The following is a 24,649-nucleotide window of genomic DNA, read 5'->3' as shown; positions in this document are numbered from 1 at the left end:
GATAGGATTTCAATTAATTTTCGCTCCATTTAAATTATCTTACTATTCAATTACCACCCATTTCATAGATATTCAATCCTGTATCCAATAAATTCTGTTTTCATTATTTTGCACCACGCTTCCATTATTCTCCTGCAATTAAAGCTAAAATTCACGAAAAATTTTCAATAAATTCCACTTGCGATTAATATTTTCGGTACGAAAGTCAATTCCTTTGAAGTTATAAATAAAATGAACGAATGTATTATTTTAAATCAATTCAATTAGTGTCTTTTAACGAATGAAAAATATCCTTTGATGTTTAATATCAATTACATGCTTTTATGTTAATTTAATTTAGCGATATGTATATTTGTCACCTCAAAATTTTTTTGCCACTCTAAATATTAATTATCCCTATTTAAAATAGTAAATTTTTTGCGACCTTTTTTAATTATAATTATGCGAATTTTTTAATCATATGACAGGTGATACACCTGACCTACATTGACTATATAATTACAGAATGAAATATGATTTTGCAATTTCAGATTGAATTACTCTTGCATAATCTCTCTATTTAATTCTTTATAACTTATTTCAAGAATCACACAGAAAAAAAGGTTCACTTGAGCCAAGAAAATATTTTTCTTCCTAATTATTTTTGTGAGCGAAAAAAAAAAATTTTTTTTGACAAGAAATTTAACTTATTCCAACAAAATCAATTCTCTTGCTTTAAGAAATACGTATCTTGATCCAAGAAAATTTATTTAAGTCAAGAAAGTCTTGTTGTTTTGAGAATATTCAGCCTCGAAGCTCCAAAAAATTTAGTTCTTGATAGAAGTAAATTTTCTTGTATTGAGAAAATTTCTCTCTTGCTCCAAAAAATTAAATATAAAGATAGAAGTAAATTTTCATTAATATTTTTATTGATTAACATGTCAAACGGGAAGATCAAATAATATTTCATCATTTTTTTTCATTCAATATGTATAATTGCACGCCAAAATAATATAAAATGGGTATCAAATATTCAAGAGAAAAATTTTCTCAAGGTGAGAAAATTTTTTTCTGAGCTGAAGTAGGTGGCGCTGCTTCCCTAAAGTATCTAAAAATCTTGATCAAATATAAAAATTTATTGTATCAAATATTAATTATAATTTGAATTAAGAAAAAATTACTTCCACCAAGAATAGAATTTCTCAAAAAATTTTTACTTCGGTCAACACAACGTCGGTCTTCCTTCAGGCTCCAAATTTTCTTGACCCAAGAATTTTATTTTCCACACTGATAGAAAGATTTATTTGTATTAAAAAATATTTGTTAATAGTTAACAAATCATTTATTAAAGACCACATTTTAGTATTAAACAAATATTTCTTAGTATTTAATAAGATTTGTTTATATTTAATAAATCCGATATTAATTTATTAAATATTAATAAATCTTTTTAAATACTAAGAAACATTTATTAAGGACTAAAAAGTGGTCTCTAATAAATGATTTGTTAAATATTAACAAATATTTTCAACTATAAACAAATCCTTCTATCAGTGCAAGATAATAATTTTCAATTGATAAAAACTTCCAAATCACTAATCGTAGCTTCAAGCTCAATAAAAAATTAAATTTCCATTCTGAAGCATAATAGCAATAACGAGATTATGAAAAAGGAGGGTAATTCATCACTCTCTTTATCTTACCGCATTTCGTGCGGTAATATTTGCGTAAACGATCACGAAAGACAGATCAGTCAGTCATGATAATTCAACATTAGTAACAGCAGAGATCCGGGTTGCACATTAATTTATATGTATATTATATACAAACATATGTACCGTATATATTATCTAAGAAAGTAAAAGAATGAAATCAAGTCCATTTGACCCTCTCTTTATCCATAATCATTTTCTCGTGCGAGGGAAACAATCGTTTGGTTTGGTTTCGTGCCACGGAATAATTGGTCACCGGTGGTATCCCTGTGCCCCTTTCCTCGCCATGCCCGCCGTCGAGAAATTCATTTGGGTCGTTTGTACCCAGATATATATTCACATGGACATAAGACCTCGCGCCTGTTATCGTCGACTGCCAGACCACGCGATTCACCCCTTCAAGGTAAAGGAGCCTTTGTCCCGGCATTTATCTCTCTCTCTCTCTCTTTCTCTCACTTTCGCTCTCTCACCCCAAGTTCAAATCCACATTCACCCTCCAGCCGCTACTCTTTCTCTTTCATTTTCTCTCTCATCCCCTTGAGGCAGTCTCTCTATCTTGCCTTCAACCATAAGCCATCCTTCTGCTCTACTCTTGAAGCCCACGAGCCCCGTGGCAATGTAGATACGCCCCAGCGTAAACACGATGCTGCTTCTGCCGCTCTCACCTCCTATAAAATACTACTTCGTCTCTTTCCCAGTATCTGTGTTTACATCTGTCCTTATCTCCTCTCGCTTCTTTGTCTCCCTCTAATATGTGTATTACAGAGATAGATACAACAAGTACGACAAGTATGTAAAATCCCGTGGTGTTTTTCCTCTCGCTCAGCCGCGTGCCGGAGAATTCACTGCGCCTGTCTGGACCTGTGCCCGCAGCAGCCCCTACACCCATTTTCATCCCCCTGTCTGCATGAACATCATCTCCACTCGCGTGGTTGTATGTGAAGAGACGTCGTACGTGTGGATGTAAAATCCCCCTGCGGGTTTTCACCCACGCTATATGCCTCTTGCACATATGCCTAAGCTTCATAAATGGTGTTCAGTGCACTCGGCATCAAAAGCGACTCTCATCCTCATCCCGATGTATGTTTCTTCGAGAAATATGCCCCGGCGCAGTGTTAGTGTGGTTGCCTTGGGAATTACCATCCAGATTTTGCTGATCCGATTATTCATGTATTGTACTATATGCACTCCTCTGGTTTACCGATAATGCTTTATTAATAACTCCCATTACTGTTATTGTTATCATCATCATTAGATAGGTTTACTGTGAGTCATAATATACTTTAGTCGATAGTTTGAATTATTCTAGATCTCTGAGACTAAACAAAAAATAATAATTTTTTAATTTTTTAGAATAAAAAATATTTTAAAAGTCTTTTTATTTGTCGAATTTTTTTATAGGTACGTAAATTTTTCTGTAGCTATTAAATTTGGGTGTTAGTTTAATTTATAGTAGTCTGTTTATATTTTGAAGTTTTTAGGTAAATAATCTATATTAATAAGAGAATAAGCAAAATTTTGTGGTGTATTTATATTATAAAATTATTATCGTTAAATTTGGTATCGTTTGAAAAGTCTTGACCTGGAGTTGTGCCTTTTCATGGTTTCATATCATTCTCACCAATAGTCAATTTGTAATGATAAGTATTTAGGCTGCATCCGAAAATGCTCTGTAGATACATAATTAAGAAATGACCTTATATCTTGTGAACTATTGACATTTTTAAAGATATAAGCTCATCTTGATGTTACGCTCATCGAGAGCTTTCATTTGAGTACCCACATCAATTTTTCATATATTTATATATATTATATATATGTATATATGAAAAATATACAAAAATGCATGTGGGTACTCAAATGAAAGCTCTTGATGAGTGTAACATCGGGATAAGCTTATATCTTTAAAAATTTCAATAGTAAAAAAAGTATGGTACAATTTAACATAATTAAGAAATGACCTTGTATCTTGTGAACTATTGAAATTTTTAAAGATATAAGCTCATCTCGATGTTATATTCATCCAGACCTTTCATTTAAGTACCCACATCAATTTTTCATATATTTATATATATTATATATATGTATATATGAAAAATATATAAAAATGCATGTGGGTACTCAAATGAAAGCTCTTGATGAGTGTAACATCGGGATGAGCTTATATCTTTAAAAACATCAATAGTTAAAAAAGTACAGTGCAATTTAACAAAATTCATTGTTTAATAAAGCAAAATTTTATTTATTTATAATTCACAAGTCACGGCAGTCTTAGTGACTGCTCTATTAAATCGAAATAGTGACTTTCGACTATGAAGTAGTGACTATTCACTATTTAGTAGTGAAAAGTATACCACTATTTGAATTAGTGATCTACTCTACACTGCAAAAATAGTGAATAGCCACTGTAGTCACTATTTCGATTTAAGAGAGTACAAGGTTACTTATTAATAAAAAAAAACCCTCAAAATATTTTTTTTTTAATTTGGGTAAAAAAGTAATTTTGATTTTTTTACCTTCCTTAAATATTGTGCTCTTTCATTTGTATAATAAAACATATTTTTTATTTATTCATAAGTATGAAAAAAATTTTTTTCTGATTATAAAATTAATTTACTCAGAATCTTACTAATTCTTTTCAAGTAAATATATTTAATTTCTTCCAGATTAATTAAGCCCATCTCTACTTTGGTGCGCAGATAAATATTTTCTTTAATCAAAACATCATTAAAAACATATAATTAATATGAATGTTGATTGAGGATAATAAAAAAAAAAAATAAAAAATGATTTTAAAATTCAAAGCTTAATGGATTTAGCATTTGATGTATGTCGGAGGGCTGTTGCTAAATAAATAAATAAAACGCGTTGAATCCTCATCTCTTTCATCTCTCGGCGAGCATCAACATCAACATCAATAACAACACAACATCAGTAGTACATATCAGCCTGAGCGTTTATTCACCAAGTGAAATTTTCAGGGGAAAGTAATCGCACCCATCAGACACCCCTGCTTTCCAGGAGAGCACGTGTAGCTGGAAATTCGGCGGTACAGGGGGTGTTACACCATGTAGAGGAGCGACGAGCCGAACCGAGGGTAAGGAATGAATGAGGAGGGTGCCCGATGTTTTTAGAGAAGCTTGTATGTATTATATTTGGTTACTCACCGTTACAAGTCTTATTGCGGGGTACTGGGGTTCACTTACTGCGTTACAATTTATTTTTTTCCTTTTTTATTCCCTATTTTTATTTTCTACATAAAAAAAAAATTAAGGCTGTATTTTTTCGGTTTGGAGCGATAAATTTTTAGGATATTTTACGACCCGATCCCTGGCAGTAACGAACGACCAACACAAGACTCCGTACGTGATAAAACACGTGATTGTAACTCGATATACTGGAGTAGCTTTAAATTTTGGTCCTCGTCTTCTACATTCGCGTATCCTATCAACACGATGCAGTGTGAGTCTCAGGAGAATTATAAGCTAAGGCGGTGAGTCAACTGTGAAAGTGGATGCGATTAACTATTCCTCTACTTCTACTGTAGACTGTAGAACAGGATCGCACTTTAAAATCTTATTTCGTTTATTAAGTTATTTAATATAAAAAATTTATTAAATTTCATTACCAATATCCTGATTTAATAATATTATACTTGACTTGTACTATTTAATTTAAATAATCCTAATAAATCCAAACATTAGTCTCTTAATATTTCATTTAGGGCTGAGGGAGAGTAATCCGATTTATTACCGAATATATACGACTATATTCTTAATTTTTAAATTTCCATGAAGGTAAAAGTAGAGGGAAAATATTTTTTATAACAACAATTTATCAAGTAAAATAACACATACACAGAAAGAAAAATTTCTTGGCCCAATTTCTCATCTTGAGAAAATTTTTCTTTTGAATATTTGATACTCATTTTATATTATTTTAGCGTGCAATTATACATATTGAATGAAAAAAAATGATGAAATATTATTTGATCTTCCCATTTGACATGTTAATCAATAAAAATATTAATTTTACTTACTTCTATCTTTATATTTAATTTTTTGGAACAAGAGAGAAATTTTCTCAAGACAAGAAAATTTACTTCTATAAAGAACTAAATTTTTTGGAGCAAGAGGCTGAATTTTCTCAAAATAAAATTTTTTTGACTTAAATAAATTTTCTTGGATCAAGATACGTACACAGAAAGAAAAATTTGTTGACTGGAGAACAAAATTCTTGGCTCAAGAAAATTTTCGGGTGCCTGAAGGAAAACCGAAGTTGTGTTGGCCGAAGTAAAAAATTTTCTTGAAATTCTATTCTTGGTGGAAGTCATTTTTTCTTAATTCAAATTATCATTAATACTTGATACGATAGATTTTTATATTTGATCAAGATTTTTAGATACTTTAGGGAAGCAGCGCCACCTACTTTAGCTGAGAAAAAAATTTTCTCACCTTGAGAAAATTTTTCTCTTGAATATTTGATACCCATTTTATATTATTTTAGCGTGCAACTATACATATTGAATGAAAAAAAAAAATTCAATATTATTTGATCTTCTTATTTGACATATTAATCAATAAAAATATTTATGAAAATTTATTTCTATCTTTATATTTAATTTTTTGGAGCAAGAGAGAAATTTTCTCAAGACAAGAAAATTTACTTCTATCAAGAACTAAATTTTTTGGAGCTTCGAGGCTGAATTCTCTCAAAACAACAAGAGTTCCTTGACTTAAATAAATTTTCTTGGATCAAGATACGTATTTCTTAAAGCAGGAGAGTTAATTTTGTTAGAATAAGTGAAATTTCTTGTCAAAAAAAAATTTTTTTTTTCGCTCACGAAAATAATTATGAAGAAAAATATTTATTTGGCTCAAGTGAACCTTCTTTTCTGTGTATCGCTTGTGTAAACTATGAATAACATGAAAATAAATTTATGATTATATAAATGTAAAGAGACAAATATTATACGGAAAAATCTATTTCAACCGACGAAACATTTTATGTTTTTACATATTTTCAACAAAGGAAAATCCAGATCAAAGATCAAAAAACATACGTGACTTTGAGTTGAGATTTAAACTTTCATCTGTATATAAATATATATATGTGTATTTATTGTTTTGATAGTTTGTATTCGTTCTTTCTTCGCTTATCTCCAGGATTTATATTTTTAGTGAATTTTTTAGCATGGCAAGAATCGATTGGAGGCGATAACTCGACACGTCGTGTCTTGATTCCTTGCTGGCACCGGCAATAGCAATAGCAATAGTAAAAGCAACAGCAACAGGAATAGCAATCGCGATGGCAATAGTGTAGCAGAGTAGAGACAGAATAGAATAGAATATAGAAGGTACGTATGAAACACGAACGATACGATCATGCCTCGAGGGAATGGAACTAAACAGAATGGTCCGTTTCTGCGCTCGCTTGAGTTTACTTGCTCGGTGGTATGCCCATAGTTCATGAGTAACGTTGACGTCGCTGTTAGTTCGTAAATCCAGTCACCGATAAACCGGGAATATCGCGAAGTGTATGAAACAGTATTATACGCTAGTAGATATAGAGATTTATACAGACATACTACGACATATATGTCTATACATACGCGAAATTGACTACATGCTGGACTCTGGACTCTGAACTCTTATGGTTACAATCGGTATGACTATACATTCTAGCAGAGCCAGCGATATAATAATAATAGTTGCAGTTGTAGTTGTAGTGGTAGTAAGAGTATGAGAGAACTTATAAATCCGACTAGTGTACGGGGTGGAGAGTAACTGCAGATAGGGAGTTACCCTAGCCGATATGCAGCCCCTAAATCACCGGTATTTTCGTCCTGGGACTTAACGCAATTCCGAGCTAAAATTCTCCACAATGTATTTAAATAATTGACTGTGAAATTAAAAGGAAAATAAAATAAAATAATTAATGGAGACAAAAGCTCAAAAATAACCTCTAGCTTTGTTTTATTTGACGTTTTAGAGGGGCTCTGTGTAATTTTGTTCTTTTGTAACTGCTCAATTTGCTGAATTTTTTAGTCGTGATTTTCTGACAAAGCAAGACATTAAATGTGATTGGGAATTCTCGTTAAATTTATCCATATTTAAATAATAGATTAAATGAATAACTAGCAACCTTGCAGTCACTATGTGACTGCCGTGACTTGTGAACTATAAATAAATGAAATTTGGGCTTATTATATAATTAATTTTGTTAGATTGCACTGTAATTTTTTAACTATTTACGTTTTTAAAGATATAAGCTCATCCCGATGTTACACTCATCAAGAGCTTTCATTTGAGTACCCACATGCATTTTGATATATTTTTCATATATACATATATATAAATATATAAATATATGAAAAAATGATGTGGGTACTCAAATGAAAGCTTTTGATGAGTGTAACATCGGGATGATTTTATATCTTTAAAAATGTCAATAGTTCACGAGATTCAAAGTCATTTCTTAATTATGTATCTATAGGTAGAGCATTTTCAAATTCAGCCTAAATACTTATCATCATAAATTGACTATTGGTGAAAATGATATAAAACTATGAAAAGGCACAATTCCAGGTCAAGACTTTTCCAACAATACCAAATTTAACTATAAAATCAATTTTATCATATAAATACATATAAAATTCTGCTTATTCTCTTAATAATATAGATAATTACATGGAAAGCAAAGAATAATTTTGAAAAAATAGAGATTAGAACCAAGTCGGGAATCGAACCCGGTCCTCTTTAGTTACATGTCAAGGTTTTTGTAACTTAAGCTATTGGATCTCTGACTAACAGTGAGATACTCACAATTTGAATTTTAAAATGATATATTGTTGAGTATTGTTTTTAAAAATGATTAAAAAGGAATTACTGGTGATTATTGTTGGTATAGAAAAGTAGTATTTTAGTGAAAGCTTGGTTAAATGTGGGTAATTGATAACAATAACTTAAGGACTCGAGAATCTGTCATATAGAGGTTTGTCGATAGTTCTCATTATCAAGGTTTGATATCAAGTAATGTCGCCATTTAGACAATTAGTCTTCTCGGAAAGCTGGAGGCTGCGAGAGACAAGAAGACAAGGGCGATTGCCTTAAAGCAGATAGTGGAGCAACGGGGAACCACACCATCATCAGAATCCCGACATTTTCTCAAGCGAATCCTCGAGGGAATGCCATGGCGTCAAGAGCAATAGTTATAAAGGCTTGAGGGCTGGCAGAGAGGAATGGAGAAAGACGAGTTGGAGATAGTTTGAGGTCTGTAAGAATAGTTTCAAAGCCTTTATATCTATCTACGTATACAGAAGTAAAATGAGACGAAGAGGGAAAGAGGAAGAGTTCATTACGATCGGGACGCGACAACGATGAACCTTCCGTCGAGTACAGTCAAGGCTTTTGTGTTAAAAGGGTGCATTGCAATTCCCTTCTGTTTCTATTTGGTGGCGCGCGCGACAGCAAGACACGGCGGCCGCCTGGCGGGTCGAGTGTCGCAAAACTCTGGACGACTACGACTACGACTACGACTACGACTACGACTACGACTACGACTACAACCAAGAAAACGAGTGTAAAAGTACTGTGCGGAATGGGAGGACACCGAGATAAAGATAAAGGACAAGTGAGTACGCTGATGGCGATGGTTGGTATGTGTATAGAAGTGGTAAAGAAAGAAGGAGAACGGGTAAAATTAATCGTTCTCAGAAAAGAGCTTGGCCTCCATCATGAACTCGACCCTCTACCTCGACTATATTCTTCTCTTTTGCTTTTTATCCTCCGGTATAGTACACACACTTCACTGTGCTAAAGCCTGGAGTGAGGAGATGACAGTGCTTGATTTTCAATCTTCGCACGAAAAAAATAACTTTAATACAACGACACTAACGACTTTGGCTTTTTTACACTTTTGCCAAAAATACACAAGTACTGTGTGTCTTTATTATTATTACTATAATTATTATTGTTATGAGTGCGGCACTCAAACATACTAAGTAGAAAGATCAAAGAAATTTTTAAAAAATAGCTGACACTCAATTTTTCTTTTAGTGTCACGAGCGTAAACTTCCAGATGGATAAGAGTTTGTTTTTAATTTATAAGCGTTTATAATTAACGACAGCTGAAAACACTGATAGAAGGATTTGTTTAAATTTAATGAGCTTTATTAACTATTAATAAATGATTTTTTTACATCATAGGATTTAATAAATATTTATTAATAGTTAATGAATATTTGCCAACTATTAAAAAATCTATACTAATAAATGGAGAGCCGGTTTTTTTTGTCCGGTTATACTGCGAAAACTACTAAACCGATCAGAATAATACTTATACCATAAGATGCAGCGTGTTTTAGAGAAGGTTTTAGTATATGATATGGTTATGATTACTTATCCGGAACCTATATTTTTTTAACTTAGAAATAATGAATTTTTATTGTAATTAAATTTATTCTATTTGATTGTCATTTGTTTAAAATAAATTTTTTAATTCTATTGGTTATGTTTATATACTAGGCAGATTTCTTCACTTATGAGACCTGCAATTTCTTTTTTTGCCCTCCGGGCGGAAAGTGGCAACTTTCGTCCCGCTGCGCTAAACTAAGTTGCCGCTTTCCGCCTTCGTCGGACAAAAAAATAGTATACACTCCTCGGGAAGTAAATAAGAAAGCCTCAGATCACATGTTTGTTGACCTCGGCTTCGCCTCGGCCAACAATTACATGTGATCTAAGACATTTCTTACTTTACTTCCCTAGGTGTGTAATATACTATTTCTGCTCTCCGGCCGGAAAGTGGCAACTTTCTGGCCGCTGCGCTAAACAAAGTTGCCACATTCCGGCTACGTCGAGCAGAAAAATAGTATACACACCTTGGCCAGTAAATAAGAAAGTCTCAGATCACATGTTTGTCAACCTCGGCTTCGCCTCGGCCAACAATTACATGTGATCTGAGACTTTTCTTATTTTACTGGCCTAGGTATGTAATATACTATAACTGAAACTTTCAATGCTCATTAAAAATTTTTTTTTCTTGCTCTCCTAGCCGAAAGTACGCTCTTCCTGGCAGCAATTTACTCCAGGAAGAGCAACTTTTATGGCCTGCTCTAACGCATGCGCGCTACGCATATTTTCTGGCTCGGCAGCACAGAACCTCGCTTTCTTTCGCATTTTCGTGGCGCGACCGGCCTATACAGCGAGTTTCAACTGTATATATAACAGTAACAACATCGTCTGTATGTAACATGTCAGCGCATAAACTAACCAAAAAATGTCAAAAAAATAAAAATAATTTTTAACTAGATCATTGTTAGTGAACTATTTAATAATAATACTGCACAAATAATTTATATAAAAAGTTTAAAAAATAAAACATAATAGTTTTGTGAATTTTATTTGCTTTTTTTTATATTTTGATAGTTAGTAAAGCAATGTTTATAAAACGATCCATGTACTCTACAAACTTGTAATAATTTAATTTCAATCTTTCTTAGCCGTCGAATTCTAATTAAAAACTAATTTTTAATCAACTTAAAAAAATAAATTCTGTAATTAGAATGAGTTTAAATATTTGTGACAAATTCTGTGCATGATATCACTCTTAATCAGAGCATTTGTTAGTAAAGTTTAAAATAACATTTTTTTTCAATTTATTAACTTTTATTTTTTTTTTTTTTTTATACCCGCCCCGTCCAGCAAAGCCTCGGCTTTGCAAAAGTCGGGCGGCGCCCCCCTCACGCCCGGCAAAACCTCGGCTTCGCCTCGGTTTAGCAAAACCCCTTCCGCGGGGTTGCGTACTTTCGGCTGGAGAGCAAGAAAAATAGTATACAACCCATGACCAGAATGTTGGATACCCTGACGTATGTAATATGATGGCCGAAGCGTAGCCGAACTTTCTGGCCTTGGGTTGTAATATACTATTTTCATATCAATTATTATTCATTTTTGTAAGAAAGACACGGGAATGTTATAATGATTGCACATTGAAAGTTACAATGAATATTAGCTAGAATAATTACATGGATAAAAGGTACATGCCAAATCGATAAAATTTAGAATCTGTGCAAGTCAAAACAATATTCTAATTAAATTTCAAGTCTAGATCTAAAAATGCAATTCTATAAAGCGCCCAGCGGGCGAGTAACAGCTCGTATTTATTTATAATAAGAGCAAAAATAGGAATTTTCTTTTGACACTTTTTATAACCCTATAGCTGGAATACATGATAATAATTAAATTCACTAAATAAATAAACGTTTTTAATATTTAAAAATATAAAAGATAATTGTGAGCTGTGATAGAATTTGGTATTTTACAATAAACGTTATTATAATGTAGTATAATTAATGCAAATAATTATTAACTGTTAATAAATATTTGTTAACTATTAATAAATGTACTTTCCTCCCAAATAAATGTTTCTTGAATAATAAAAAATATTTATTAAAATTTAATAAATTAAATAATTGTCTTCATATAAATTAAATTATTGATAGTTTATAAATCCTTCTAGTGAAGTAAGATGAGAAAATATATTCGTGAAAATTTTTTTAACTTGGCTTAATCTAGTTTTTAGTTTTCAATTTTATAACTTAATACTTTAAACTCAAATCTCTTGTTAAGAGAAGATTCAGCGATCATACGCCCTCTGTTAGAAATTTTCAGCACTATCTTTGATAAAAAAATTACATATGGGCATATTAGGTCATATTAAAAATTTCTTCACAAGTAAGAAAAGTTATTAGTAATTTTTATCCAGTTGCTGAATATTTACCAATACAGTTAAAGCAGCCAAAACTATAAAAAAAAAAAACAATGAAATGTATACTTTGTGTAAATTACATTCCATAGCAGTCGCCAAACTTCTGAGTTCACCTACACCTCGAGGAATGGGGGATAAATAATGAAAAAAAAAGGAGGAGAATAAATGTAAAAAAAAACGTTCTAAATACCGCTAGCGCAAAAACTTCTTGCGAAACTCGTCCGTTTCTTCGTAATCTTTTTAGTTACTCGTGCTTCGCCTGAAGGTTCGCTTTTCATGCTTGTCTTTTACTTATTTTATTCTACCATTCTTCTCTGCAGTCTTTTCTATATACTTTCTTTCTATCTCTCGATTCCCATATACACAACTGCATCATCATCCTTTTCTTTTTCTATACTATACACACACATTCACATCCACAAATATAAATATATTTTTACCTCCATAACGTCTACTACCATGTTGCGTATTTTCTTTTTTTTTATTTCTTCACTACCGTGCCAAGAATAATCTTCTCGTCATCGTTAATCTTCTTTCCATCGGTTTTACTTTTTTTTCTATTATGTATAATAACCATATTTATAATATAACAACTATAATTATTATTATTTCATATTATTAGTTCTGAAGGCGCAATAATTAAGTTTTTTGCTACTGGATTGAGTTTAAATGTATTAACTCTAATTAACAAAATTTTCTTTGTCGCTCGACCAGATACGCAAAACTTTCTTTAATTTCATTAGTACTCTACGCTAAATTAGAATAATTAACAGTACGAGAGTATCTTCGATTTTTTTTCACAGAAAAGAACTCAACATCTTTGTCTCTATTTCTTCCGTTGGATTTTAAATGACGAGAAATATTTTCTTAAACTACTTCAAGGAAGCTTTAAAAATACCAAAATTTCATTAATGTTGGCAATAATTATGAGTTAAATTTTACATTCAATAATTTTTCTGGATAATATTTTTTTAACTCGATTTTTGCATATAAAAATTCTCAAAATATTTTCTTTTATTTTTCCCCCATCATATTTTAAATGACGAGAAATATTTTCTTAAATTGCTTCAAGGAAGCTTTAAGAATACCAAAATTTCATTAATGTTGGCAATAATGATGAGTTAAATTTTAAATTAAATAAATTTTCTGGATATTTTTTAAATTTAATTTTTGGATATAAAAATTCCCAAAATATTTTCTTCTATATCTCCCCCATCATATTTTAAATGACGAGAAATATTTTCTTAAATTGCTTCAAGGAGGCTTTAAAAATACTAAAATTTCATTGAAGTTAGCAAAAATTATAAGTTAAATTTTAAATTTAATAAATTTTCTGGATAATATTTTTTTAATTCAATTTTTACATATAAAAATACCAAAAATATTTTCCACTATTTTTTCCCCATCATATTTTAAATAACGAGAAATATTTTCTTAAATTTCTTCAAGGAGACTTTAAGAATACCAAAATTTAATTGATAAGAAAAATTATAAGTTAAATTTTAAATTCAATAAATTTTCTGAATAATGTTTTTTTAATTTGATTTTTGCATATAAAAATATTCAAAATTTTTTCTTCTATTTTTTCCTCATCATATTTTTTATGCCGAGAAATATGTTCTTAAATTGCTTCAAAGAGACTTTAAGATTACCAAAATTTAATTGATAAGAAAAATTATGAGTTAAATTTTAAATTCAATAAATTTTCTGGATAATATTTTTTTAATTTAATTTTTGAATATAAAAATAAAGAAATTATATTGCGCCGTTGCACGGTAGTTGGTTTTATAGATCAGACGCTATCGAGTGAATATTTTAAAATGATTGACTGCAAAGCATCAAATATTTTTCAGGCATATCAGTGCGCACTGAAAAGAGCTTCAAGCTTTTATCCCGGCAATACAACATTTTATCAATAAAAATATATTACCGAGCATTTTATGCCGAATTTGTCGATTGAAATATTTGAATTTTATTTATTTTTTCTGAATTCAAAAACCAGAAGAGTCTGTGATGCAATGTAATTGGATATGAATTGGATAGAAAGTTTACCAAAATGCAGGGTGTATCATTGATCAAGCGTATCGAGCATTAATCGTAATTAGAGACATGAAACAGGGATCGTAGGCATTGCGGAAATGTAAAGCGAATAGTAGGACAGTAGAAGAGAAGCTCATGGTCATGTTCACGTTTCCATGGCGCTAACGAGCTTACGAACTGCCGGTCACCCAGCCCAGTAGTATAGAGTCTGCACGCTCGATCGTACATCGTTTCATGTCGGTTGTTGTTGCATCTACTTCTCCATTGTGGACAGGCGCTAGTTGTATCATATATATCTGTGAGCTGGTGTTTTTGGTGTGCTTGATGTATGTACAGTGGCATACTGGTGCGGTGCGTTTGAAATCGGGCTACAAGGGTTAGGTTACTCTAAGGGAGCGTTAGAGCACACTCGGCCAAACGGCTAGATGGTATCAATCCTACCCCCGGGATCACTTTCCTCAGGGATAACGACACGCGCCTATGGCTCAATTAACTCACAACAATAATTGAATAATAATCCTCTCTTCGTGATATCCCGAGTTCTATATGCTCTACATCCTCTCTGCTCCGTTCTCCATATTCAACATTCGACTGCTTATCATTACATATAATACCGACCAGGACCCTCTGTTATATAATAATATTCGACTATTGAATACTGTTATTACTCCAGAGTATTCATTATCAGTTCATTTATACACCAGTCGACAATAGATATTTTGCCATTGTTACCGTTCTCTTATTATTCATTTCAAATTTCATAACAGTAATAATGTTTTACTGTCAGCACAGGTGACTGCTGTTTTGTTCGAAAATAAATAGTGTATAAGGAAAATAAATTACACTTACTTCTAATAGAAATAAAATGTTTAATGATTCAATAGATAATACTTCTTTTTTTTGCAATAAATAATCTATATTAATAAGAGAATAAGCAAAATTTTGTTGCCAATCAATAGTCAATTTATGATGATAAATATTTAAGCTGCATTTGAAAATGCTCTATCTATAGATACATAGTAAGGAAATGACCTTGTATCTCGTAAACTATTGATATTTCTAAAGATATAAGCTCATTCTGATGGTACACTCATCAAGACCTTTCATTTGAATTCCCACATCGATTTTTCATATATTTATGTATCCTTACTAATATTATAAATGTGAATGTAAGTTTGTTTGTTACGCTTTCACGCAAAAACGACTTAACTGATCATCATGAAACTTTGTACACATATTCTTGGAAGTATTAGAAGTAACATAGGATACTTTTTATTAAAGAAAAAAAATTATTTTTTACGAAAGATAAAAAAATTGTTTGTCAAAAAATTAGAATCACATTGATTCAGTTCTATTGGGATGTAATGATCTTTGATATTTATCGAAGGACTTCAACGCGAGTGAAGCAGCGGGTAAATGCTAGTATTATATATTTGTATATATGAAAAATATATCAAAATGCATGTGGGTACTTAAATAAAAGCTCCTGATGAGTGTAACATCGAGATGAGCTTGGATCTTAAAAAATATCAATAATTATTAAGAACTGACTTTATTGACCTGGTATCTTGTCAACTAATGATATTTTTGAAGATATAAACTCATCCCGATGTTACACTCATCGAGAACTTTGATTTGAGTACCCACATAAATTTTTCATATATTTGTATATATTATATATATTTATATATGAAAAATATATCAAAATGCATGTTGGTACTCAAATGAAAGCTCTTGATGAGTGTAACATCGGGATGAGCTTATATCTTTAAAAAAGTTAATAGTTAAGAAAGTACGGGGCATTTTAACAAATATCTTGTAAACTATTGACATTTTTAAAGATATAAGCTCATCCCGATGTTACACTTATCAAGACCTTTCATTTGAGTACCCACATCAATTTTTCATATATTTTTATATTTTATACACTGATAAAAAAATTGACTTGACTTAAGAGCCAAACTCTTGAACCAAGAATTCCATTTTGAAGAAAATGATTTTCTTGAATCAAGAGAATAAATTCTTGACTCAAGAAAATTTTCTTAGACCAAGAATAATTTCTTAGCTCAAGAATTTATTCTCTTGACTCAAGAAAATAATTTTCTTCAAAATGGTATTCTTGGTTCAAGAATTTGGCTCTTGAGTCAAGTTAATTTTTTTATCAGTGTATATTTGTATTTATAAAAAATATATGAAAATGCATATGGGTACTCAAATGAAAGCTCTTGATGAGTATAACATCGGGATGAGCTTATACCTTTAAAAAAGTCAATATTTAAGAAATTACAGTGCAATTTTACAAAAGTTATGTAATAAAACAAAATTTTATTTATTTATAGTTCACAAGTCTCGGCAGTCACATAGTGACTGCCAGGTTACTAGTATTACAGTTATTTAGCGCAAAAATTCTTTATCAAATAACTTGTAATTAAACCCTGATAAATTTAAATTTAAATCAAACAGATTTTTTTCCAACAATCAAAATTAAAAAATTCTTACTGAAATATTTTTATTAAATATCTCGCTATCGAATATTCGCTGTTGAATTTATTTGAATAAAATTTCATCTATAAAATATTTACTTTGATAAAATCATGACTTTTATAGTATTTATTTTGAAAAAAGAAGTAAATATAATCTTTTTATATCATTAAAATTATTGATATTGTTTCCTTACGATCAAGACTTTCTCAAGACACAACAAAGAAAAATGCGATAAAGGCATTTTATCACGTGCGTTTTCTTCTTGTGCTCAATTCTCATAAATTCAATATAAAGAAAGATAGTCTGGTAGCAGTCAAATTCAAAGAGTGAAAATCTTTATCTTATTTTTTTTTCTACATAAATCTCTATATCTGTATATACGACGTCATGTCAGTTTAGAATCGCAGAAAGACAAAGTAATTTGCTTGGACATTAGTGTGCGTTCCTTATTCAAGTAAGATCGACGGGTTGACTGAAAGTCTGGAATATATTTTATCCGAGGTCTGCTCCATTCTCTATTCGACTGACATTGGCCAAAGGGTAATATATTTAAACTATCATAATAACCTGCGACAGTCCATCAGTTCGCGATTGAAACAGCGACAGGACCAATAACACCAATATAAAGGCAACCGTGTGAATATAAGAATCAAATGTTGCGATCGTGATCTCCCTTAATCATCCAGTCACGAATAATATATAGTGTACATCGTCTATACACTTTCTTAATCATTTATTATATCCTTCAGTTGATATTATATACATTGCTGAACATTAAATTTATCTCCCGAAGATACATAAATACAAAGAAATATAAATAGAATGCATATATCTTTATCAAATAATTTTTTTTTCTTTTCTACTTTAATACTACAGAGTTAAATTGGCCTACGACCACAACGTAACTCGATTCGGCTTGTTTTTCACTTGAAAACTCCACCTGACACTCTAACTTATTCCATTAAATTTAACTTTCCAAGCCATTTCTTTGGATATTCTTTTTAAGACGCAGAACTTTCCTCTCACAAGCTAAACGTTTTCCTTATATTAGGTTAAAATAATATTTCAACTTTTTTAAATTATTTATCAATTAACCTGCCGTATTTTTCCTTCCTCAGTTTTGCTTTTTTTCACTCATAAATTCTCAACTTACCTCGTAAATAAAATTTTCAATTTTATATTCCGAACTTAAATTTTATCAAGAAATTTACAGAGAAATTTGTCGATAGAAATTTATCTTTAGAAAAAAATATGAATTCAAATAATCTATATTATTAAAAGAATAAGCTAAATTTTGTGGCCAGTGTATTTTATATGATAAAATCGATTTTTTTAGTGAAATTTAGTGTCATTGCAAAGGTCTTGACTTGAATTTGTGCCTTTTCATGGTTTCATATCATTCTCACCGATAGTCAATTTATGATGATAAGTATTTAGACTGCATTCAAAAATACTCTATCTCTAGATAGATAATTAAGAAATGACCTTGAATCTCGTGAACTATTGACATTTTTAAAGATATAAGCTTATCCCGATGTTACACTCATCAAGACCTTTCATTTAAGTGCCCACATCATTTTTTCATATATTTATTTATATATATATATATATATATATATATATATATATATATATATATATATATATATATATATATATATATTATATATTATATATATGTGTATATGAAAAATATATCAAAAATGCAAGTGGGTACTCAAATGGAAGCTCTTGATGTAGTAGGAAGTGTAACATCAGGATGAGCTTAAATCTTAAAAAATGTCAATAATTAAGAACTAACTTTGCTGTCTTTTTAACTTATGATATTTTTGAAGATATAAACTCATCTCGATGTTACACTCATCAAGACCTCTCATTTGAGTACCCACATCAATTTTTCATATATTTATATATATTATATATATGTATATATGAAAAATATATCAAAAATTCAAGTGGGTACTCAAATAAAAGCTCTTGATGAGTGTAACATCGGGATGAGCTTATATCTTAAAAAATGTCAATAATTAAGAATTGACTTTGCCATCTTTTGAACTATTGACATTTTTGAAGATATAAACTCATCTCGATATTATACTCATCAAGACCTTTCATTTAAGTACCCACATCATTTTTTTATATATTTATATATATGATATATATATATATATATATATATATATATATATATATATATGAAAAATATATGAAAATGCATGTGTGTACTCAAATGAAAGCTTTTGATGAGTGTAACATCGGGATGAGCTTATATCTTTAAAAACGTCAATAGTTAAAAAAGTACAGTGCAATTTAACAAAATTCATTATTTAATAAAACAAAATTTTTTTTATTTATAGTTTACAAGTCACGGCAGTCACATAGTAACTGCAAGGTTGATAGTTTTATTATTAACTTATATTTAAAACTGATTAATCGAGAGTAAAATTTTTTTATGAATTATTTGAATATGCAGCGAGTATATAAAACGAAATCGTCAATTTTAAATATTTGAACGTAAAATTTTTTCCTTTTTTTCATCAATCAGATGTGAATTTTTCCTCATAAATCATTCAATCGTATTTCAATTTGGGCATGCGAGTTTGTATTTGAATTATAAACCATATTTGACTGGAAATTAACTGCCGATTCATGGATTCACCTCTGAAAATAAATTATAGAACAATTCACTCGAGAGGAATAAATTATAAAAAAAGTAGGTAGGACGTGTGCTTTAAACAAGCACATATCGTTCCAGTGCTTTTATTTATACACATACAATAAAAAACACGGTAAGAAAATTCAAGCAATCTCATCAGGAATCTCTTCACCCTCGTTGACTTCTCCTTAACCTCCCTTAACTTTTTTAGCTTTATATAAAAAGGGAGAGCTTGAAAAACGAGCATCTCAAAAAATCATATTCACCCCTGACTGGTTTTCGCCAAAGAAACGATAACAAAACACTAGAGAAGTGATTGTATACTGAGAAGGCTTAGTTCCTCTATCTTACCCCCGACCCCGGCCCCGGACTCTTAAGTTGCCAATTAATTTATATATGAAACGCCTATTAAATACTCGACCTTTTTTATATAAGCCCATATATACAAATGTGGGAGTAGTAAATCCCCCTTACGAGAAATTTTACTACTTCAGTCAGTAGTTTGCATTGCACACCCTCAGCCCTTATCTTACTCGTTTTATATATAAATTTGCCTTTATATATATACCTTCCGCTTGAAATAACGATCACCAAAAGTATCTTTGATCTTTTTTTATTTCATTTGCGCAATGAGTTTATAAACTAACTCAATTTTCATCCTCATTAGTCCAAAATGTTATTAATTAACAGTTTTAGACATTATAATTATTAGGGTGTCTAAAAAAATCTCACTATTTTTATTTTTCAAGCCTTGTATGATAATTTAAAAGCTCTCTCTAAAAATCAGTTTGATAAAAAAAATTTTAAGGGTAGCTCAAGATTTAAAAATATTGAATTTTTTTATTTTTTTTCTAGTCACTGTTATTTTCTAGATAAATTATTATGGACATTCTGAAATTAAAATTTTTGGTTGAAGAACTTTCAAAGTTTGAATCTATATTATTAAGAGAATAAGAAAAATTTTGTGGCCAGTGTATTTATATGATAAAATGGGTTTTTATGGATTAACTTGGTATCATTAGAAAGGTCAAGACCTGGAGTTGTGTCTTTTTGAGGTTTCATATCATTCTTACCAATAGTCAATTTATGTCGATAAGTATTTAGATTGCATTCAAAAATGCTCTATCTCTAGATACATAATTAAGAAATGACCTTGTATCTTGTTAATTGATGACATTTTTTAAGATATAAGCTCATCCCGATGTTACACTCATCAAAACCTTTCATTTGAGTACCCACATCATTTTTTCATATATTTATATATATTATATATTTGTATATTTGAAAAATATATCAAAAATGCATGTGGGTACTCAAATGAAAGCTTTTGATGAGTGTAACACCATTATGAGCTTATATTTTAAAACATGTCAGTAATTAAGAAATGACTTTGCTATCTTGTGAACTATTGACATTTTTAAAGATATAAGCTCATATTGATGTTACTCTCATCAAGATCTTTTATTTGAGTACCCACATCAATTTTTCATATATTTTATATATTTTATACATATTATATATTTGTATATATGAAAAATATATCAAAATGCATGTGGGTACTCAAATGAAAGCTCTTAATGAGTGTAACATCGGGTTGAGCTTATATCTTTAAAAACGTCAATAGTTAAAAAAGTACAGTGTAATTTAACAAAAGTCATTATTTAATAAATCAAAATTTTATTTATTTATAGTTTACAAGTCATAGCAGATATTGACTGCAAGGTTGCTAGTAATTTTTAACTTTCTAAAAATTATTATAATTTTTGGATTGAATTGAATTTTATAAACAAATAAAATGTATTTAAATTACTATCTAAATCTCAAAAGATTTAAATATCCTTTATTATTTTTATTTTATATACATTGGAATCTTCGAATGAAATGGTGGATAAATTATTCATCCTCACGTTCGGTTGGACTTCTCTTTCAAATAACGATTTTCTTTGACGTTAAAGGAATAACTGGGAATCCGATTAACACAATTGGGATTTAATTAAATTGGTCGGTAGGTCATTCTTGTTTCGGGTTCTATCGATTTGTTGAAAACCTCCTCCCTCTGTACTGTGTGTACATACTTTGTTGGATGATACAAAGTACACACAGACGTAGACTTAGACTACAATTCTCTTGGGTCGATGCTTCATAAATTATTCCTATCCTGCGGATATTCACCTCATCACTATTTCTAACAAGTTATATCACCTTGGGTTTTGTCGGTAATATATATACTTTTTCCAGCTCTGATAGTACACTTTATTCACTTACATAACCACCATGAATTTATATTTATTGTCCTTTATTCTGTTTCTCTATAAATTTTTTATTAAAACTGAGACAAGTTTTCAAATATAAAAGAGAAATAATCAAGAGAATAATTGAGTTGAAAGAAACTTTTGTAATTAAAACTCATTACTTTAACTAAAACTTTAAATTTCATTACTTAATTACTGTTATTATCAAGTTTACATTATTGGAATAGAAGAAAAAAATATAATTTGCGTTTGCTGAATAAGCGGAAATTTTTTCATTTACTTTCGGCAATCTTCTCAATTCATTTAATCAGAGAGACAAAAAGTCTTGGAATTATAAGTTGGCTTTCTAATAAAAGGACAAGGTCAGTTTGAAATTCTCTTTTATACCCAAACGAATATTCTCAAAGACTTTAAAGTTTCTTTGATTACCGTCGCAAAAGTTATGCCCGTGGTTGATGAATTTTCATGAATTTCTCAGGGTTTTACTTATTGAAGTTATTAATTAACTGTCTTTTAATAAATAACTTCAACATTTCACTTACATTTTGTATTAAACCACAAAAATCTTTTTTATTTTGTAATAAAAGATATTAATCCGGAAAGAAATGACCTTTTTGCTGGCACAGCTCTGAAATGGACAAAATTCAACAACCGAATGAAAGTGTACTTGAATCAGAGACAGAAAATAAATAACAGGAAAAAATATATTAAAAATGGTTTCTTTGTTTCGCGATATAATCTTTCGATTGTTTAAAATCAAAAAATGATGGGAAATAAAATTGAAATTAATTAAAGAAATAAGAACTTGTCCAAGTAATTTTTTGAATTTGTGGAATTTAAAAATCACGTAAAGTGAAACTCTAAAGAAGATGTCGTACACTGATAAAAGGATTTGTTTATAATTAATAAGCTTTATTAACTGATAATAAATAATTTTTTAACTACATAGGATTTAATAAATATTTATTAACAGTTAATAAATTATTTATTAAATACTATTTATTAACAGTTAATAAGTTATTTATTAAGAACAATTTATTAACTGTCTATAAATATTTATTAATGGTTAATGAATATTTATTAACTGTTAACAAAAAATTATTTAAAATAAAATACAAAAATAGCAATTTCCTTTTGACATTTTTTAAAACCCTATAGCTGGAATACATGATAATAATTAAATTCACTGAATAAATTAATGTTTTTAATATTTCAAAATATAAAAGATAATTATGAGCTGTGATAGAATTTGGTATTTTCCAATAAACGTTATTATAATGTAAAATAATCAATGCAAATAATTTATAAAGATGATTTTTGTTTATAAGCAATCTTCTTATCATATGATATTGCAAGCGAAACAAATTCACTCAACAAAATATTTATTAGCTGTTAATAAATATTTGTCAACAGTTAATAAATATTTATTAATATTTAATAAGTAATTTATTAAGTACAATTTATTAACTGTTAATAAATATTTGTTAACTATTAATAAATGTACTTTTCTTCCAAATAAATATTTATTGAATGTTACAAAATATTTATTAAAGTTTAATAAATTAAATAATTGTCTTCAAATAAATTAAACTATTAATAGTTAATAAATCAGTGTATAAGAGCATGAATATTTATCCGAAAAATTTTCGCACCACACGTTAACTTTTTTAAAGGTGATTCTCCACGCGTAAACGTGCGGTAAAAGAACTAGGAGTATAAAAATGAATTATAGTGTTGTGATAAAGGTGAAAATTTTTATTCAACGGTGAAAGCCTTTCAACTACCTATTTTATTTTTCAGTGACTTTTTTATAACTTTATCTCACTTTTATATACACAATTCATTTTATTTTACGAATATATTTACGATAAATCAATGTTCGTTTTAAAAAAAATGAATAAACAGTAAAAAGCGATCGATGAAATTGAATTTTATGGTACAATTTTTTTCTTATTATTATTATTTTACGATTAAATTTGTTTAACCTCAGAATTTAAACTTACTATTGGAGATTACCAAAGCGGAAAGAGAAGACGACGCCGTCGACAGGAAGTGACAAAGTAAAAAAAAAAAGAAACTTAAAAATAAACTGAGAAGATTTAAACGAGTGATATATACAGAGCCATCAGAAAAGTTGTAAAAAAGTTGAGGAAGGAACAAGTGATATATATTTTAACCAGTTGAGTCGATGTAGCACAAAATGATGAAAGACTTTTAATGAATTTATACTAATTACATTTCGCACAATCGATTACTATTAATCAACCGAGGAATAAAAGTAAAATTTAAATGGCATTAAGCGTAATAATGCAATTTGAATAAAATAGCGAAGTTCGAATAGAAGCGAGCGATGTTGTTTAATTTTAAATTGTCAGTTGAAGTTGTCAATTAAAATAATTTAAAGAGTAGAGTGAATTTAAATGAAATTCAATTGATTATATTACCGAATGCTCGATTTATAATACAGTGTAGCACTGTACCACTGTTCGGTTTATTTTTGCAGTAATAGTAGTGAAAAAAAATTATAAACTTCATGGTTAATATCCTAATGTAACCTAACAGATTTCGTCAGCACTCAAATCCGCAAGACTCGGATCTGCTGACGGGCAACAACATTGATTTCATTAGGTATTGATTTTCGGAAAGGCTGTAGAGATTCTAGAGCGAATATATGAATACTGATTTACTAGTACGAGTCAGCTCCTTCACTTCAACTCTACCCTATCATCCGCAAACGTCTATACATATGTATTTTGTAC

At 29.7% G+C, this 24,649-nt stretch overlaps 1 protein-coding gene and 2 long non-coding RNA genes across 5 annotated transcripts in view; 1 reads left to right on the top strand and 2 right to left on the bottom strand.

The window, feature by feature from the left end:
* LOC123275143 (E3 ubiquitin-protein ligase TRIM9) overlaps positions 1 to 24,649 on the bottom strand; it is a 119,316-nt gene that overhangs the window by 33,925 nt on the left and 60,742 nt on the right. The window lies entirely within an intron of this gene.
* Positions 1 to 24,649, top strand: part of LOC123275149 — a 44,043-nt gene that overhangs the window by 5,617 nt on the left and 13,777 nt on the right. The window contains exon 2 of the long non-coding RNA XR_006511638.1: positions 6,884 to 7,047. This is a non-coding gene — a long non-coding RNA (uncharacterized LOC123275149). The remainder of the gene's footprint in view (positions 1 to 6,883; positions 7,048 to 24,649) is intronic.
* LOC123275150 lies at positions 4,882 to 15,922 on the bottom strand. Its single transcript, XR_006511639.1, has 4 exons — positions 15,649 to 15,922; positions 10,753 to 10,759; positions 6,920 to 6,926; positions 4,882 to 4,892 (listed from the first exon to the last, which is right to left on the bottom strand). It is a non-coding gene; the product is annotated as an uncharacterized LOC123275150 (long non-coding RNA).

The sequence above is a fragment of the Cotesia glomerata genome, linkage group LG1, assembly GCF_020080835.1.
Source record: "Cotesia glomerata isolate CgM1 linkage group LG1, MPM_Cglom_v2.3, whole genome shotgun sequence".
Classification (NCBI taxonomy): Eukaryota; Metazoa; Arthropoda; class Insecta; order Hymenoptera; family Braconidae; genus Cotesia; species Cotesia glomerata.
This window is presented reverse-complemented; position numbering and strand designations above follow the sequence as displayed.